The following is a 16,069-nucleotide window of genomic DNA, read 5'->3' as shown; positions in this document are numbered from 1 at the left end:
CCCACAGCAACAGGAGGGAACTTCCCATGGAGGTGGAAGAAGGAAAAAGACCAAAACATGGGGAGAAGACCCAAGCAGAGAAGAGGGAGGAACTGTCTCGAGCAACTGGATGGAGCTTGAATCTAGGAGATAGGGAGTGAAGAAAAGCCAAGACGTGGAAAGGCCGGTACCACAATGCAGCAAAGAAAAGCAAGCCACCCACACCTGAGGGAGAAGTCAGGGCGGGACCGTGTGGGAAAAGGGGGCTCAAGAGATCTGCTGTGGGAGCCCAGGGATCGGGCAGGGAACCTGCTGGACCTGCTGGAGCAGCTGCGCACGGGCTCAGCTCCGAATAGAACACAACTTGCCTCTGGCTTGTTACACCTGAATTTTATTACGAGCCCAACACGCCGCGGTAAATAAAAATGTGTTCCTCTCTAGTCAATCTGCTGCTAGATCTTAAAATCCTCTAACCTGCAGGAAATTCTAACAGAAACCCTTCAGGAAGGATCCCTGCATTTTTATGCAGAGGTTCTGGGTCCTCTGCAAAGCCAAACAAAAGCACATGGGAGGAGGGAGAGCTGAGCTCCTCTCTGCCCTGCCCTGTGCACCCCCGTTACACTGGCCAGGCACCGCTCCTGGAGCACTGCAACTTTCTGATCCCTTTGTCTCCTCTCCTCCCTGACAGAGGATGCAGTCGCTCCCTGTCAGCTCTACGGGACCCAGCAGCAGTTGTCAGGATAGCCCACCTCCCACGCAGCTCCTCCTGTCCCTGTCCTCCGTGCCCTAGATGCTTTCTCAGGAGCCTTGCAACCACGGCTATGATCAGATCACACTGCTGAGATTCGCAGCACCTCTTCAAGGGGGTGCCCAAGGCTGCTTCCCCAGTCACCCTCCTTTGCTACAGTTTCGGCTGCCTGCATGGCCTCTGATCTGTTTTGTTCCCCATTCATTAGTGCTTCTACAGGACTGACAGCTAACCTGCATGGAAAAGCAAGCTGGGGGAAGCTCAGGGGTGGATATAAACTGTGAGAGTGGTATACTACAGCTCTCCAGGGACACTCACAGTAGGCTGCCTGTGGGCTGTTAGAACAGCAAAAGCTTAAATGTTCCCTGGACAAGGGAGCCAGCACAACTAGGAACACCTGGCTAGAAATCAGAACTGAGATTTATTTTCCTTTTTTTTTTTTTTTTTTTTCTTAAAGGAAGAAACAAACCCACAAGAAGTCTGTTCTCAGGACCACCAGAGGAAGGCAGATTTCCCCCGGTGCTGGTACCTCCCGTAAGCCTGCCAGGGACCCCAAGCCCAATGAGAGCATCACATCCAGAGCTCCCATGACCCTGGTGCTCTGAAACACAAGCAGACAGCAGGAGTGAGGTGGAGGTACGCATCCTACCTTGGCTTGGGAAGATAATTAAAAGGGCAGCCAGGGATGGGAGGGGGGATTAAGGGCCTTCCCTTAGGTCCTGCTCCACTAGGTCAGCACTTTCTGGGAATTGCTGTGTTGCCAGATGTTGATTGGGCATCTGACAGGAGATGAATAAAGTCAATAAAGTTCTTATTTCTGGCTATAAAAAATAATAATGAAAAGCAGACCCAGGTGGGGGAGTAGGCTGCACAAAGCTTTCCCAGGTTGCACTGAGCTGAATGGAGAGGGAGCTTTCCCTTCACAATTTCTCCTGCCTGCATGCCACGAGCAATCGGTTGTAAATCAAGCAGTTGGATGGTACTGGTGTACAGTCAGAAGTATTCCTTGATTCCTGTCAAAGGGAGGACCCTTCATTCATTTTGCATGACCTTCTCCCACTGGCAGTGCCAGAGCTCCCCAGCCGCAGCCCTCCTTCAGAGTGCATTGTGCCAAGCCAGCCCCACTGGTTCAGGGCTCAAGACCCAGGGGTCTGTGAACCAGAGCAGCTCAAATGTCTCCATGAAGGCCACATCACCTTCTTTTAATGACAACTATTCTGCCTCTAGCTCTGCAAGTGAGAGCTCCTGTTACCATGTCAAAGGCTGCCCCACTTCCTCGTACCTCTCCCCAGAGGTACAAACGTGCCTGTGCTTTCAGGTCCTGGGTAGCTAAAGATCGAGTTCTGAATATCAATGATTTCCTTTGTGCTCTGCTGTACCAGCCTGGGGATATTTGGCTGGGGCACTCTGAGCAGTTCTGAGACTTCCAGTCATTTGTGTAAAGAGCTTTGCTACACAGCCGCTGTCAGAAGAGCTGCCTTTGTCCCCTCGTGCAGCAGTGACCCTTCTCTTAGGAAGCTCTGCAGAAGGTACAAACTCCTACCACGCCAACACCTCCCACAGTCAGGTGGTAGCTGCTTTGAATTTGGTTTAGGAGGTGAAAAGAGATAGATAGAAACAAATTCATTGGTTTGAAACCCTCATAACCTGGGATCTAAACAAGCTCCTGGGCTGCATCCCCCAGAGGTCCTGAAAACCTGAAGCACTCAGGCAAGGGTGTCTTTATGCCATGTCAGTGCTTTCCCCATTAACAACTCTTACACAGCCTGAAACTCCCCTAGTTTCAGAGCCAGCCTTCAACAGGTCCTGTACTGCTGGGAACACTGGCACCTACCTCGCCTGGCTCTGGATAAGCTTGTAGATCCAGCTCACTCCACAGCAATCAGAGCAGCCCTGTTCCCCACCAAGATCCAGGCTGATAACTGGCACTGGCTCCACAATGGCCTCTCTACAGGAAAAGAAACATTCAAAATGTGTATGAGCACTGTTTGACAAGGAGGGCACCACCACAAGGAGAAGGTCCAGCATGGCTGTCACTCTTTCCTCCTCCCCAGGAGGGCAGGAAGCAAAGCTGCATTACTGGGGTGGGTTTCAACCCAGCAGCTAGCTCCCAGACCTCTCACAAAGCCAGGCACCACAGTTCTTCAGAAACAATAATGCCTTCAGCTCTGAAACTGTTGCAGTCCACATGGGAAAACCTTCTACTGGACCTCTGAAAGCCAAAGAAGAGTTAATTGCTGATCTAAAACCCGGCAAGTTGCCTAGATACCACGGGGCACGATCTGGTTACACTTGTGCAAACAATCTGGCACCAGGCAGTGACGCACACACCTTTGCATTTAACATTTCTGTTTTCCCAAGCCTTAACCTCACTTGTCGGCATAATGGACTGGGAATACACATTTAAGGTGGAAAGCATTTCTGGAAACTGGTTATTCTTCAAAGCCTTATTTACTGGATGTTCCAATAGCCACAATTCAATAAATGTACAGCAATATTATGCTGGGCAAAAATATTTGGGATAAAAGAAGAGTGAAACTCCTATTACCGTTTTTTATTCGATATTTTTATCAGCGATCTAAATGACGCTATAAAAATCCTTGTTGTGGCAAAGTTTGCAGATGCCAACAAGACTGGCGGTAGGGAAACAACAAGCAAGACTGGACTATCAATACACAGCGATCTGAAGTAACTGGGAGTTGGCCACACTCCAGTGAAACATGATTTAAAAAGTCAAATGCAAGGTAAGGCATCTGAAACCAGAAATGCAGGTTACTCTTACAGGATGCTGCCTCGGAAAGCAGTTGCTTTGAAAAGGACTTAGAGGACATCTCAGAGCTCTGCTTTAGCCCCAGCTGCGGTGCAAGCTGCCATAAGGGACATCTCCGATCCCTCCGTGTTCAGAAAGGGCAATCACAGACCCCAGCAGGGTGTGATCCTTCTCGTTCGTGGCACCAGTGACAATCTGCTGGAAAGCTGTGCCCAGTCTGTGTTCTTCCTTCAAGGAGAAAGAGAAAACACAGAAGCAATTCAGGCAAAGCAACACAAAAAGACCCAGCAGCTGGGTCCTGCGCGCTTCCAAAGGAGCCCAGGCCTGCTGGCTTACCAAAGATGTGGCTGAGAAGGGATCTCATTTCTGCTCCTGGCACCGATATAGGGGAAGGCAATTGTGGGAGAGGGCTTTGGGATACCATGGTGCTTCTTCTAAGACAACGGCAAAAGCTGGAAATCAGAAATTTAACCTTGAAACAAGACACAAACAGCAGCAGAGGCCATTCAGTACTGGAAGCATTTGCCAGGGAACTAGGTGAAATTATGGGATTAGCTGTGTTTCAGAAGCCACTCTTTCATTTACCTTCTGGGAGAAATTGCACTGGCTGTAAGACAAAACAAGACTGTCGTAAGCCCAGCTGGTCCCAGAGCCGAGTTCTTGCTCAAGCTGTTCAGAGAAGGCATTTCTCTGTGACTACTTGGAGGAAGCATTGTGGAAAGACTCAGGCAGCCTGAAAGACTTTTCCTAGCTGCCTCAAACTCTGCACTGTGCTCTGGGGGATACTTCCACTGCTTAAGCTTTACATACTGTAAGTTATATGACTGTCTCTTCCCAAATTAAGCAAACACAGATTCCCTCCTGCAGAGCTGCAAATCTCAGTATCAGTTTCTCCAGTCCTCACCAAATCCTCACCAGTCTGGCTCTGGAGAAAATGCATAAAGAACCCCCGTCCGCTCCTTGTTACAGCTGGGGAGCTCTACAGATATCAGCGAGGTTTCAGGGTGTAACAGAGCAGAAACCAGCTCAGCATGCTCATCTTCTCAAGCTAAGTCTGTCCTTCTGTTTCAATAGATTAGCTCTTCGCCTGTATTTCCCCTTGCACAGTGATGCCAGCCTGGCCACAGCAACAGTGAGCAGCGAACAGCGGGAGGCCCCGCTTCATCCAGCACCAGCTCCCAGATCTCTAACAGTGGCGGCTTTTGTTCTCCTGGTTCCTGTCTGATCTCTCCAGCCCAGTCTTACAGCACTCTGCATTCCTCCTTCAGGGCCCCATCCTGAAGTAACTTTCATGAAACAGTGTATTACTTTTCTATTTCACACCCACACCTGGCATCTGAGCAAAAATAAAAAGTGATCAATCATCACACTGGTGCAGAAGGGTCTTTCTTCCTCTCTCTCTTCGTTTTGTAAGCTGAACTATCAAAAGTGAAAGTTCATCTTCTGTTTGAATATGCAGGCAACACGTAGACCTGAGCACGGTGATGCAAGGAGTGTGTTTTCCAGTTTGAAGCGAATGCATTGCAGAGAATAAACTGGTAATGCTAATCTTACCTGCACATCTTCCTTCCAAACTCACTGGAAACTCTTGTCACAGCTACTGGGTGAACTACACTTTGGACCAGCCTCACCTGACACAGTGCCCCACACATCTCTTGGCTCCTAAATCCAAAGTCACCCGTGGGAATCAGGCAACTTTTCCAGTTGTAGACTGGATCTTGGGTGGAGTACCAGAAGCAAACGCCCTCAGCAGATCTGAAGTCTGTCCAGACAGTGCCGTCCCTTCCCTCTGGTGAAGCAGCAATGCTAATCACAAAACAAGCAACTTCCTGATTGCAAAGTATTGCTTCCCTAGAACAAAAGCATTTCAGAGTGAACATGGCATAAAAACAACAAAACAGGCTGTGCATGTTCAGATTATCTTTCCTTAGGCACTTCCAGGAACAGGAGGCTGGTTTGACTGGCTTCCTGAAGACTCTTCTACAGTTGTATTGGCATTTGTCTTATTTTGGACTAGGGCAGCCCCTTTGAGGTGACCTTATTGCACTTTGGTCCACACTGCAGAATTGGATTCCTTTCAGCCAAAACTAAATGGCAAAGTGTGCTCCAGAAAACCACCTAGCGTGTCCCAGCGCTACTGGGTATTCCAAGCCACTGGGCCAGATTAGAACTATCCCAAACAAATCACCCAGGATGCACGTAGTGGACCAGCACCAAATGTTTCACTCCCCAAAGCTGCTCTTACTGCACCTTGCTGCTTGCTAGTGCAAGCACAACCGTTATTAAACCTCTCCCTGCATTTGCTCATCTCCCTGCAAGACTTCATGGTGCTTTGCAGTACATGGCCCCTTTGTAAGAATTAGCTCAATTTTTCCCCCACGCTACATGGTTTAGCTAAGCAAGGTTTCCTCTGGCAGGAGACAGAAGGCAAGACACCTGGAGCTAGCAGCTCACCCTGTTTGCTTGCAAGTATAGCAAGTTCACAGGTCTTCTCCATGGAAGTCTGGCTTGGCACAGCAAACCCTAGGGCTTCTTAAACTCACTCACAGTAATTCCTAGAGTAAAGAAAAGCCAGGGCTGAGGTTCATGTTGAAAAACATGTGTTCTCATGCTGGAGGCACTGAAGGAAACAGAAGGGCAGGTGAATTTCCATAAAGAAATTACCAGCGTCATTAAGGATTAATAATTATTTTTGCATCTGATAAGTGATTGTAGCATTAATCTCCTGCAACAGTTTTTTTCTTAGCTGTTGTGTGTACAACCAAATTCTTTGCAGGATCACCTCTGGTACATTACCTGACATGCTCAGATGACAGGTTGTATAAGGCATACTCATTCACTAGTTATTTTCCAATTACCATGTAGCTGTGGTATGATGAGTAATCTTGTACAGAGAGAGGGAATCTTAATTTGACTGCCCTAAAAACAGGTTACTGTGATTTCTAATGAGTGTCAAACAATAGCAAATCCTAACCAACCAAAATAAAAGGTAGCTGGCTAGTGTCATGTCTAATTTCACTAAACAATGGTATCATTAAATTCTCCTGCTACGGTTGATTTTGAACTGTCGGTGAGAATGAATTATGCCTGCTACACAGGGATTTCATATTTCTCCTTCGGTTCTATCTTTGATTTATTCAACAGATTTATTTTATGGTTTACATTTTAATATTTTTGCCCTTCTGTTAATGATAACAGATGTCTGGAGATTTGTGGCTCATCTTCTTAATGGCGGAGAAATCAGGAACATGGAACCTGGGTGTACTGTCAGTGTAACTGGTCACCTTTTAACAACTACGCCAACTCAGAAATGCAGGTGGTGGCTACCCCCAAAAGATTGCTCCTACTGCAGGAATCTCAATCCAAAACCATCACTCTTCTGAATGCTGCCCCAGAAGCTGATTTAAATCAGAGACCAAAACAGAGGAAAAACCACTCTCCTGTATTTTCACTCTTCCCTTCCTCAGAGCCTCATGCAACAAATCAGCTCCTGGTTATCGTACGTCTTCCAAAGACTGAACTTTTTTTCCACAGAGTGGCAGAAAGATGAGCGCGAGTAGCACCGTCAGCAGAGCAGCAGAGGCATCGCATTACCCTCAAAAACTGGTCGGAAAGCTGCTGGAAAGCCCTGAGCATTGTCTGCTGGACAGCTCAGCTGTCTCACGCTCAGTGGGAGCGGTGCGGCGGGCTGAAGCGGAGGAAGCGCCTTTCTTGCCCCGACTGGCACGGTGCTGCCGAGATGTCGTGTAATGAAGAGCACCTAAAAGCAGAGACCCAGATGAGCATGGCGTTCAGTGGCTCGGATGAGGGCTGTGACAGGAATAAAACTGATAAGAGCTAACCATACACATAGACACAGCTACACTTCCACATCGCTGTGTACTATAACAGGCTAGGGACTAGAAGTGTAGCATCTCTTTCTGGTTAACTCTTCAGCATGTGAACGTGCCTGCATGAGAACAGGAATGTTTTGTTCCTATCCAGTTCCCCCTCCTTTATCTGCAGGTAATCAGGAACAGCTGCATGCTTAGGTTAGTCCTTGCTCACACACAAACATAAATTCTCTGATATAATTGCTACATCAGCTACAAACAGAATACATATTTTATATACTATAATAAAGCATGGCCAAACACAATATATATTTTATATACGACAATAATACATTCCATCAAATGTATTATTTGTTACAGAACTTTCTATCAAATGCTGCTGTGCAAATGTTTACACCAAGAGTGCATAAAGGACTCTAAAAATCCAGAAATGAAGGAAAAATCTCTCTCACTCCTCCTGCCGGTCATTCCTCACCCCCATACCTCCGGCAGACCTTGTGATATAAACTGCCCATCTCCACCGACAAGACTGCAGTCCTGGTCACACCTTCAGTTCTCTGTCAAAGGTACTGTAATTGTCATGGAAAGATCTTGGACCAGTCAAAATCGTATTGCAATTTTGAGCCCACTTACATAATTTAGCAAGATAATACTGCCAAAAAGCAATTTCTCTGCAAAGAAAGACCGTTGAGGCTTGCCTGATCCCTTGAGCTTTGTGTCGTCTGAAATTTAATGATCCTACTTGTTGTGGTGTTGCATTCATCTTTAATAAAAATATTAAAACACTGCAGCAGAAGATCTTGCAGGACTCAATGCCCCTGCCACCCCCCCACTGACACCCACCTTTCATTCCAAGCCGGGGCTCTATCCTCCTGCCAGTATTTTATCCTTTTCAATAATGGATTATTTTAACCTACATTTAGGGGGTTTGTACCATAATCCATCATGCAAAATTTTGTTAAAACCTTCTGGAAAACCAGATAGATTTATGCTATCTAGACTGATAGTTATTTCATTAGCATAAGCGATCAAATTAGTCTGACATGATTTACCTGCAATATATCCATGCTGACTCACTCCCATTACAGTACATTTATTCTTTCTAAAAAACCAGCTGCAAACTAGCTGTAAATGAAGGCTACCAAAAGGCTTTCCTAAGAACAACGTTCTTCTTGAATCTTTGCCTCCTGTTATTATTTCTGTTGTGGTGGAGCATACACACTTTTTGCATCATTTTGGGAATGGGCCAGATTCAGAGAGCCAGAGGGTACAGTTACAATTGGAAGTACAAAAGAATTATCTCTCCAGAGAGGGCTGCTATAGTCAAGGACACTTGACTTCTTTCACAGAGAGCCTCAGCAGAAAGAATTAAGCCTGGTATGAGACACTCAAAATAGGATTTCATCTGATCTGATTTTCTACAGACTCTGATGAAGCAGGAGCACCAGTAAGGTCTACCTCAGTAGCTCCCAACCCACTGCATCACCTTCTACATCAAACAATTTAAAAAAAAAAAAAAAAAAAAAAGCTTTTCCATAAACTATCCTCACTGCAGGAAGAATTTCCTGACATGTAACCTACATCTTTTCCCACCACAATTCACATCCATCATTTCTTATCCTATCCCTGCCTAACAGGAGAGTCAGGTCCAATGAATCTGTTTTTGTAGACCGAGCAGAAAGACCTGTTGCTCTTTCCCCAGGGCAACAGAGAATTTTCTCTCAAACTGAAACCTCCACTTCCCTTGCTCCACTGTCTGGTTGGGACCTGTAGCTGGACACTGCAATCATGTTGGGAGATCTCTGTCTGCCGAAACAGGGCTTTCAGGGGAATTGCTTGAGTTTTTGGTAGGAAAAATTTCCTTGCAGGAACAGAGCTGAAGTCCAGAGAAATAAACTCCACCGACACATTCAGCCACAACACGCTTTCTCTTCTTTTTCTGCCCCAGCCCATGGCTTCAGCTGCCTGCCTCCCCCCCAGGCACCTCCTTCTGAGCTGAAGGGAAGCTCAGGAGGCTTTTTCAGTTCTTCTGGGTACACAGAATTGGTTCTTACACTTTCTTTACCCATCATGATAGCTTGTAGATAATAATGTTCCTCCACACCTGAATGCAGTCGTCAAACCACAACGAGCAAAGCCCGCAACGATTTCTACTGTTGCAGTGCACAGGCGCTGCACAGGGGCCAGGGGTGTAATCCCAGCTGTGCTAGTGGCCCCTTGTGCCTCCTTCAGGCATGTCACCTTTCTATGGGAGCCAGCCTCCTCTCCACCTCGAGTCTGCTCCGTATGTTTAAATCCTGAACTCTTCCAAGAAGAGACCAGCTCAGGTATTTTCCAGGGCCCTCTGTCCAAAGACATCTAAATCTGCTTCCCTAGTAAAGGTACAAACCACTCTCCATTAAAAGAGTTTTCTTTCAGTTTGCTGTTGGCTGAATACTCAGAGATTCAACACACAGGATTTAAAGACTGCAGACGGGATGACTTGGGAACTTACTGCGTCCTGCCTCCGAGCTAGTTTTTGTCTAAGGAAGCGCTCCTGTACAGAAGGGTGCTTACAAAGGTCCACTCCACAGGCAGGCTATCAGGAAATCTGTCTGTTACCAACTGAATCATTAAATTATACTTTTAATTTCGACTGTTCTTCAACACAGTGAAGCTACATGCAACATCCTGCTGAGGGCAAAGTGAGTCAAGTGGTTACTAAATGGTCACAGCTAAAAGGTAGAACAAAGGTCCAGGCATTAAAGCGAGCACAGAAAACCAACCCTTTTCCACCATACAGCAACCCTCTGTAAGGCTTCCCCCACTGTTTGGCATGGTAAAATAATATAGCCAGAGATGATATTTTTTTCCCCCTACATACACTCTCATTTAGTTTCTAGGGGAAAAAAAACTTTTTAAACTCTTAGGGATTTGCTTATTGTGTTTTAAATGAAATAAAGTTAACCGTGACAGTCACCGGGGTGCTCGAAGCCTGCTACGTTGGATCAGTTAATCGAGTGGATAAGATGTGTCCTTGGGGAAGAACAGGTGCCAGCCAGGCTTTATCCCTAACTAGCCAGCAGCCTCGATTCGGCAAAATTCTCAAGTGTGTGACTAAAGCTGAAGCACATACTTAAGCATCATTGACTTCAAACAGTTTTAAGCACATATTTAAAATTAAGCAGAAGCTTTGATAACTTGGGACCTTAGTCAAAGCTAAGGACCTCCAGGAAATCAGCAGATCCTGCGCATGTTCAGGGTCTGGCTCCAAGCACAGGATACACATGCCACTCCATGTAAACCCCCTAATTAGCACATAATCTGTAGACTACCAGGAAATATTGGCCTCTTCTCTATCAGCACTGTCAAAGTCATGACAATGCTGCAGAAACCGTTCCCCTTTAATTACATGTGATCATTGAAGCTAACCACGTACTGTATAATTAGTAAGAAAAATGAACTATTTAAGCAACTTGCATTTAACAAACAGTAGTGGCATTCTGATTGCAATTCAGTATTCATTTACCATAAAAAAGATCTTATGCAGGAAATGGATTTTTCTGATTTTAAAATCTTGCAAACTTGAGTTTCTCCAGGGTTTTCAAACAAGAAGCCCTATGTTCCGAGCAGGCTGGAGGGCCAGCAGCCACAAGGTAGCTTACCAGGCAGTGTGACCTCTGAGCAGGTTCCTAGCTGGATTAAGCCCAGCTATGTATTACTGTGAATGGAGGAAAACAAAAACAAAACAGAAAAAAAGGGGGAAATGATAGGTTTTCTCTCATTTGACAGAGATCTTGCTTTTCCCTCTTTTTTCCCTTGCACATTTCCATGGTTTTGTAGACAGGTAATTACATGTCTGATGTAAAGACCAACCCTCATCATTCCTGCTTCAGAGCTGACAGGGTTTAGTTGCAATTTTATCACAGTAATCACAGTCAGTAGGACTGTATGTGGGATGCAGCTGGGGTGGAGGAGGGAAGAACAGCTCACTTGACCACCTAATCAAGGTTTCTAAATGGGTGATGTGGAATCAGTCACAGAGTTACTGCTCTTACCTTTGGCTTCATCTTCTAAGCATGGGAGAAAGAGACCTGAAGCAATGCAGAGCTGAGCTAAGTTCTCACAACGCAAAACAGGGTTGCAAGATCATCCACGCTCGCTTTCAGGAGGAGATTAGAACACCTGAGCAGAACTGCACCCAAGCCAGTGAATGTGCTCTCTGAGGAAGGCTAATTAAGTGGGGTGAACATAGACAGTCCTAAGCTTGAGCCAACTCAGCATCTCAGCCCCGCAGTTCCCGGCACTTCCATTCTGGCATTAGCAATGGCAGAGCCAGCTCAGTCTGCCTGGCCTCCCCGCCCAGACATGCCCTTCGTTTCCCACAGAGCCCCACAGCTACATTAGCTTGGACTCCAAAACTTAAACCAGCTAATTGCTGGTAGCGGCGTGGGCTAGTGAGCACATGTCATTTGTGGAGGACAGGAGCGAGAAACGTCTCTCTGAACTTACGGCACCACAGCCCACATGGGGGTTATCTTGCAGCTTCTTCCAAAGGATCTGGGAGTGGACTCTGCTGGGGAGAAGCGGAGAGGACACCACTGTAGAAGCATTACATTGACATTTCCACCAGAATGTTGGCACAGAGGCTTTGCTTCGTTGTCATTAGCTGGTCTGAGGAGGTCAGAGTCAGAGCTACACTGCCAAAAACTGCCAAGACCAGGTGTAAATGAACAAATGAAACAGTGAGAGAAATAAGAAGGAGTGAAGTGAACAAACATTTGGTCTTACAGCAGCTTCCACTCACCTGGCACTGAATCTTGTCAAAACATCTTTAGCTCATCACCAGCACTGCTCAGCCATCCATGTCATGCCATCCATGGGCCTGTAGGACAAATAAACCTTTTTGCAAGACCTGAAGAAAAAAGAAAGAGTGAAAACAGTTTTGCAGGTTTTCTAGTGGCAGAACAGCCAGGAGAGAAAATTGATATTCCCCATACAGAATCCAGTGTCAAAGGCTGGATAGGAAAGGGGTCCTGAAATTACCATCATGAGCCTACACCTGCTCAACGAGTGACAATCTTTGGATGAGAAGATAAAATCAGGAGCATCACAACTAACTCGGGACGCCTGGTCACAACTATGCTCTGCTGGTGCTATTGAACTCCCTTAAGCTGCCCTTTAGCAGCATGTCCCTTTCTAAAACTGCCAGCGCCTTTGTTCTTCTCGAGAATAGCTGCCCGCTTGTGCACACAGAGGCAGGGGAAGGTTGGACACTGTGTGTTGCATTGTACTGTCAGCCTAAATAGAAGCTGATGGGATAATAATTAATTGCAGTCTCCCTGTAATAAAAGACAAGACAAAGCAAGAGATATAAATAAAATCATCAAAGGAGCTCACAGAATAGGAGCTGTGTCTGCATTTTGTGGGCAATTTACAAGCCAAAGGAAGGTTGGGAACCCAAGGACTGAAAAGCCATAAAAATCTATACAGCCCTCACAAAACCGTGACAGCGTCTCACTGATCTGTCTTGTTACCAGGCAGAGGTATAAATTCCCTCAGCACCTCTGTTGTTTAAGGAGCTGGACAGGGAAGGGAAAAGAGGCCTGAGGTGGGAGTGACCCCAGGCTCACTCAGACCCGAGCAGCAGGGAGGTACCCTCGGAGAGAATAGAGGGGACAGAAGGCACCGAGCTCCGCTCCGAGGGCAACAGGCTGCCAGCAAGTGCCGCCAGCCCGGAGGTACGGGCTGGAGAGCTCTGGGCCGCCGGGAGCACTTTAATGGAGACATTTTAAACTCCCTTTGTACTGGGAGAGCTCCTTTCCTTACGGCCTGCATGAAAGCAACCCCTGCCCTGCCCTGCCACTTGCCAAAGCCCAGCTGCTTGTCCCTGCTCCCCGGCTGTTGTCACGACTGTCACCTTCCAGCTCGGAGGGAAGGACGCGGCAGCAATGTCGATGTTGGGGGGAGCCGCTGCCCCCAGCGCTGCCTCAGCCTCACGGACAGCTGCACCTGGAGACAGGGCCAGGGGACAAGGAGGGGAATCCTGCTCCTGCCCCCTCGCCATGAGACTGCAAGAAAAAAAAACGGGTGTTAAAAGAGTATGGATGTGAAGGGATCCTCTGTCCCAGACTGAACTCCCGTTTAATGCCCGGTTCTCACGAAAGTCACATAACCAGGAGCCTAAACACCCTCACAGCAGCACCAGTTACATGGCACATCCCAGAAGAACTGAAAGATTATTCGGTGCTTTCATAAGAAAGAAAATGATACAGCCCTCACAGACATATGGGCTAAACTGCTGCTGGTACAAGCCCCTTCTTCTATGAAAATTGGCCATTATACATTCAGCTCATCTCCATATTGCCATTAATCCCACCATGGAGATACAGACACTTCCCTTGTTCGTTCCCTAAAGTGAATGTAGAGTGTAGGGAGAGAAAGAGATGAGGCACCTCCTCTGCCTCTCTGGGAAAAGCTTTTCTTGGTAAATGGGTACACACCAGGGACAATCTGGAAGCATAGGTCCTAAATCCCAGCCCAAATCTGGGCTTTGTTTTGTTGTTTTTCTCCCTCTCTTTTAAAAAGTCTCCTTTCAGAAATTCCTTCTCTGGTTAAACAAAGCCAAGGTAAAGAAAAGCAACTAATTAAAATGAACTGCCATTACACAATAACCCCTCCCTGCCAAAGGCAAACACAATCTTCTTCCCCCAAAGAACACATAAGCTCTCAGCTAAACAATAATTTCCTTAACCCAGGCAGCAAAGGCTTCCTTTCACCCGCTACCTAAACAACGAACAAAGCAACCAAGAGGAAAAAGTCGCCTCCCTTTCCCCGTGCCTGCCTTGCCAGAACCCGACATCTCTGCGCTAGCGATGCCCGTCGGGGAGGGCAGCGTCTCCTCGCCTCGTGCAGCACGCGGAGCTCTGCCTTCCTCGGGGCGGTGTGCTCCTGGGGACGTACTTGGGGACCTGGTGCTACAGCCAGGGCAAAGGGATCTTTACGGATCACTCTCTGCCTTGTGTCTCCTTGCAGACTAGGAAGAAGAGGTGGCATGGTCCTAAGAGTCCCTCCGCACAGCAGAGCTGTTGGCAGCCTAGGAGCTCTGGTCTCATCCTGGGCTCTACAGCTTTTGCATTTGCTTCTGTGCAAGCAAAACCCCACTGCTGGGGTGGTTGTCTTCAGTGGCTGAGCCTTGGTTCTAAAAAAGCAGGAATCTGGGCTGCCAGAGAGAAGGGTCAGCTACGGTTTACAGGTCTTCACATTATCAACTTTCTTTGTGGTCCAGCTGGAAAGAAAGGAGAGCGCAAGTGATCCATGCAGAGCACGTGGAAAGTGACGGGAGCTCTCCCTTCCCAGCAGCAGGGCTGATCCAAGGATCTGGAGGCACAATGCTCAGCTGTGCAGCGTCCCCGGCCAGCTCTACAAACCAAAAGCAGACGAGTATTTCAATCACCACAAAGGCCGGGGAAGGCTCCCGTCACTCTGCAGGTAACCTTCGCTCACTAAGCAGAGCACATCTTTGTCAGACAGCAAAGCCAGAGCATAGCTAATGCGCTGCGTGGGGGAGAGAAAGACAGACAGGGAGCTAATGTGTGTCCTTGACTCCAAGCAAGTTGAGAGCTGCAACAGAGAGTAGGAGAGATCTGGAAAACACCCAACTGCTTGTGGGGGCTGCCACCAGATTCTCCCTCCAGCTTGCAATCAGTCCTGTGGGTAGGGAGAAGGGATGCAGGCTCCAAGCCGCTGCCAAAGGAAGAGTGCACGGCAGGGCAAGCGAGCAGAAAACTCCCAGCTCAGCTGCAGCTGCGCCAGCTCGAGCTGAGCCTGCTGCTCACGCCTTGCCACCATCCCACTCCTGAGAGCAGCCTTGCTCAGACCCGCTGCAGTGATCTGCTTGTGAATGCTCCCCGAGCCAGTCCCGTCAGAAAGGGCTGTCGTTTTCCATGCTTTAAGTGTACACCGATGCTTTGCTTCTGCCTCCGTGCCCTGCTGTGAGGGATGGATGTTTTGGGGTGATCCACGAGACTCAGCGTGAACCTAAGTGAGGGAGAGCCTGGGCAAGCAACACTAGCTGTGCCTGGGCAAGAACCAGCTCCATTGACCCAGCTCCCAGGTCTTCAGTGCCCAGCAGCCACCAAAATGATGTGTGCAGCCTGCTCTCTGTGCTAGGGGCATGGATCAGCCCCAGAGCTCTGACCCCAGCCCTTTGTTACGGCACTCGGCTACAAGACAGCCTCCTCACCCAGCTGGCACAAGGTCCACAAGCCTTTGCTGTCCACTGCACTCTCCTGGTTGCAATTTTTAGGTCAATCTATGACCTAAAACTCAAAACTCTTCCAGTGGTTTATGCAGGAGCCCCTGAGCTCACCCCCCAAAACCCAGCTCCATCCCTTCGTGGCTGCTACATGGCTGGGCGGACAGAAGTGCCCGCTGGGGCTGGGAGCGGCACGGGGCTGCCTTCCGCGACCTCAGGACATGCACGTTGAGGCCACCTCCTGCAAAAGGTCAGGTCCCCGACCTCATCACATTCAGAGCAAGAAGAGCGTGCCAGCAGGGTCTTCACACGAGCTTCTTTTACTTTGTGCTGTGCAGAACAGAGGCACAAACAGCTACTTGCCTGCGCTGCAGGAAGGGACCTGACAGCAGAGGGGCATTAGCTTTAGCTGAAATACAGGAACTTTAGAAAAAAGGGGGTCTAAAGATGGATCAGACGCTCATCTGATCACATCTTCAGCTACAGAATTTCCCCGTTCTCCT

General features: G+C 47.9%; 1 long non-coding RNA gene across 1 annotated transcript in view; it reads right to left on the bottom strand.

Moving 5' to 3' along the window:
* The window catches only part of LOC106044201 (uncharacterized), a 111,076-nt gene that overhangs the window by 34,212 nt on the left and 60,795 nt on the right, over positions 1-16,069 (bottom strand). Inside the window, exons 8-12 of the long non-coding RNA XR_010834151.1 lie at positions 12,117-13,380; positions 11,822-11,882; positions 3,834-7,257; positions 3,510-3,725; positions 2,562-2,675 (exon numbers count right to left, since the gene is read on the bottom strand). This is a non-coding gene — a long non-coding RNA (uncharacterized lncRNA). The remainder of the gene's footprint in view (positions 1-2,561; positions 2,676-3,509; positions 3,726-3,833; positions 7,258-11,821; positions 11,883-12,116; positions 13,381-16,069) is intronic.

The sequence above is a fragment of the Anser cygnoides genome, chromosome 11 (genome assembly GCF_040182565.1).
Source record: "Anser cygnoides isolate HZ-2024a breed goose chromosome 11, Taihu_goose_T2T_genome, whole genome shotgun sequence".
Lineage (NCBI taxonomy): Eukaryota > Metazoa > Chordata > Aves > Anseriformes > Anatidae > Anser > Anser cygnoides.
This window is presented reverse-complemented; position numbering and strand designations above follow the sequence as displayed.